The following is a 4,175-nucleotide window of genomic DNA, read 5'->3' on the forward strand; positions in this document are numbered from 1 at the left end:
GGAGTTCACAGGCCAGAGTGAAGTACCGCACAATAAATCACTAATAATGAATTCTGTGGCCTGGACTATGGTCACACCTGGGCTCCCTTAGGTGGCTATATTTAGGTGGTGGGTTGACTGGCGGATGGGTTTAGCTATGATGGCTCAGTTGATGGTGTGTCTCCATCTATGTTGTCTTTTATCCTCAAGGCACCTATATTGGGGCTTTTGGAACCTGGTGGTACCAGAGTTCCAAGAGGGTGAGAGGAAGTTGCAGGGACTCTTGAGACCTTGCTTGAAAATAGTGCAACATTATTTCTGACGCACTGTATTGGCCAAAGGAAATCAGGTAGTCTGGCCAGATTTGGGAAGTAGGGAAACAGACTCTGCCTTTTTGATGAAGAATTTGTGACTATTTTTTATCGTCTACGAATCCTTATAAAAGTACTCAGAATATAGTAAGTGCTCAATAAATGTCGAACTGCATGCATGAATGGAGAAAGTAGGTTGGAGTCCTGAAAAGGAAGATAACATATTGGCAATGCTGCTATTGAAAATGGAAAAAGGAACCAATCATGGATAAGTAAAAGAATTGCTGAGCAACACGGATGGTCCAGCTGAGCTTGAAAATTGTAAATTTGTTTTTCCGCCAATTTTCTCCAATTGCATTTGGTAGTTTGGGAGCAAGCCCACAGAAACAGATGGTTGGGTTGATCCAGGTTAGGGATTAGTACTTTGCAAACTAGCAGTAGTGGGAGGTTGAGTCTGCCCAACTTGGTTCTGTGCCTTCTCAGCTCTCTGCTCACTCAGGAGCTGGCCACTCCATGGAATATTCTGCATCCTAAATGTCCTCACTCATTCTGGTCCACTGTCTGATACCAAAACTCCATGTTGGATTACAAAGTAAGTTAATTGAGATTGTGAGCTATGTGGTTCAGGCCTGAAGTGAAGTATAGATAAACACACACACACACACCCACACAGACACACACACAGACACAGACACAGACACAGACACACACACACACACACACACACTGAGGAATTCCATTTGCATTTCTTGGAAGACATATGGGGATCTGATTTTTCCATTTTTTTCCTTTTCAATTCTCCAGGCTACTGCTGGAGCCTTGTACTTCCCACCCCACCATTCCCTGCTGTCAATCCAGCCCTCAAGAAGAGCAGTCCTATTCATAATGCTCCTACTAATTTTCCCCAGTTCTTTCTCCTGGCTCATTAGACCCTTCCTTTAATTGTGTATCATAAAAGTCTTAGGATTGACTGGCAGAGTCAGGTTTGTCTCCAAAGGTGGGGAAGAGGGTGAAAAGGGCAAACGTGAGAGTAAGCTGAAAAATTGACAATTACCAGGTCTTTTTGGCAACTAAGGGAGTGCTGAAAACCATGACTACTTCTACCTTATTTTTCTAGATTTTTACCACTCAGACTAATTTTATCTTCTTTCACTGTACTTAATATTTTGAACCCATATTTACTTTCTTGGTCTTCCTTGCCCAAGATGAATGACCAATTTCACTTTGTTCCATGGCTCATAGACAATTTCTGTTTTGCCTAGGATTCTTAGCCTCAGGGAAAGCCCTGTCTCTACACAATCATTTCCTCCTTTCCTAATCAGCATTCCTATGCAGGGGAAGACCCACAGGAGGAGGCAAGTAAACCAAAGAATCAAGATTTAGTGCTTGGATATAAGACACTGAAACAGAGGAGGTCAAGGAATTGGGTGCTTAGATGATTTTTCAGTGTTGGTGGTGGAGTTGCCTAAGATGATGGGGGAGAATACAGAAGAGAATAACTATGATGTGGTTTGGCTGTGTGCCCACCAAAATCTCATCTTAAATTATAGCTACCATAATCCCCATATGTCATGGGAGCGACCCAGTGGGACGTAACTGAATCACGAAGGCGGGTTTTTCCTGTACTGTTCTTGTGATAGTGAACAAGTCTCTCGAGATCTGATGGTTTTATAAAGGGAACATATTCTCTTGCCTGCCACCATGGAAGTGTGCCTTTGTTCCTCTTTCACCTTTTGCCATGATTGTGAGGCCTCCCTAGCCACATGGAACTGTGAGTCCATTATGCCTCTTTTTTCTTAAGACTTTTTTCAACGTCTTGGGTATGTCTTTATTGGCAATGTGAAAACGGACTAATACAACTATAAACCAATTAACAATGTCCTGAGAGAATATATGGGGCTGCACTGAATGTTGGTAGATGGTGGATAGAGTGGATAGGAGCAATGCCAATGAATGGAGGGTTTCAAGAAAGTGACAAGACAGTGGATCAGAGGCATGGAAACAGCTGTGGGAAGGCAGGAGGAGCATGCTGTGCCTCCTTGATATGACAGGCTGAGTGGATACTAGGGAGCAGCACTTTCCATAAAAGAATTGGAGGGAAGTTACACCATCTGCAAAAAGTTAAGTGGAGTCAGTAATCTCAGTTTGTACTTTCAGGCTGTAGATTTCAGGATAACAGGAAAAAGATATCCTCAGTTGTAAGAAAGTTACCTTGTTAGCTGTTTTGAGACTTCAAAGTGAATCTTTTAGTATAATTCCTTAATTCATTCTTGTATCAAATAGTTATTGGCCAGGAACAAAACAGAGTGCTTAAATATAAGGACGAATAAAATAAGATCTGCCATTAAGCAGCTCACAGTCTTTTTAAGGCAGAAGGAAAACAGACAGGTAACTTAAAACAAATTGTAAGTTGTATGATAGCAGTGAGCACGGTTCTATGGAACACCGAGTAGAGTCGTCCTACCAGAATAGGGGGTAGGAGGTAGACTCAGAAAAAGAAGCCTGAGCTGTGTCTTTAAATATGAGTTAATGAGGTAAAAGAGTATATGTGTGTGTGTGTGTGTGTGTTAAGGAGAGGGAGGGGATTGAGGTCCAGGAGCAAAAGGGATTATAATTACTATATTTCAATTTCACTCCATTCTGGGTAGTCACAGTCTAAATAGTTGAATCAGGTTTAATTGAATCTCCAATGTGAGAAGACTTTCCATTATTTCCTTTTATAAGAGAAGTGGAGCCAAGCCGAAGCTCACACTTCGGCAACTGATCCTGTGTAAACTGTATTGCTCCCTGAACTAACCCTCTCTTGAGGCTGGGAAGACACTTATGCTGTTGACTCGATTTGATCAAAGGACAGTTTGAAGGAAGCCAATATCAACAAACCTCTCTTTGGGCTGTCGGAAATAGTGTTTCCATTTTATTTATTTGAAAGAATCTTGTGTCTTAAATCTTGGGATGGGCCATTTGAGAGTTGTCTGATTATTGTGCAAGTTGTTTTAAAAAGTCTCACAAGAAATGATTGTTTTACCTTTCTATTTTAGTGCTAACCAGATATGGATGGCAAATAATAGCACCACTGTATAGTAGACATTTTGGTGGGAAAACGCTGTTCACAAGAGGAACCTTGGCTGGTCATGATATTCTGGGCAACTTGGATTGTTAAGAAGATAACTTATGTGACTAGCACTTTCCTGAAACTGCAAGACTCTTCTTCCCACATTCAAACTTCCAGAATGAATTTTGTTGCTTGCAGTAGGTAGCACTACTTGTGCTCAGTTACTTATGGCCCCCAAAAATAGAGAACAGGAGTTAACAAATGCTTTATCTGATGTTCACTATAATTTGAGCGTTTGCAAAGTAGTTCTAGTTCTTGGATATAGCAGTTGATGGGACACTAGAGTTGAATTCGTGACATCATAACTACTTAGAAAGAATGAAAGAGGGAAAATGGATAAGAATTTTTTAAGGAACCAGTTTCTCAGTTGTCAGTATTTTCCTTTATAAAGATAAAAAAATGAACATTCAACTTTGAAAAGCAAGTGTTTTATCTTTCATGGGCTTGGTTAGGTGAGTAGAGAGAATTCCAGTTGAAATGGACAGACAGAGAGCCAAGGAATTTTAATAAAAATCTGGGATCTTTTCATGTGAAGCAGATCTGAGTCAAGGTAGTTCTGCCCTCAAGAATCTGTTACAGTAATCATTTCCTTTGGGACTTAAAAAAAGGACTGTTGACATTTGCTCCCTCTAGGTACCTATAAAAGAGTTCCAGCTACATAGAAGGGCTGTGATACTTTCAGTTAAGCAAGGAAGAAGTTGTAAATGTGGGCAATATAATGTTATAGGTTTCACTAAAATTTCTATTATTTATTCCATCAGCTGGTTGCTTTT

This window comes from Chlorocebus sabaeus, chromosome 11 (genome assembly GCF_047675955.1).
Source record: "Chlorocebus sabaeus isolate Y175 chromosome 11, mChlSab1.0.hap1, whole genome shotgun sequence".
Lineage (NCBI taxonomy): Eukaryota > Metazoa > Chordata > Mammalia > Primates > Cercopithecidae > Chlorocebus > Chlorocebus sabaeus.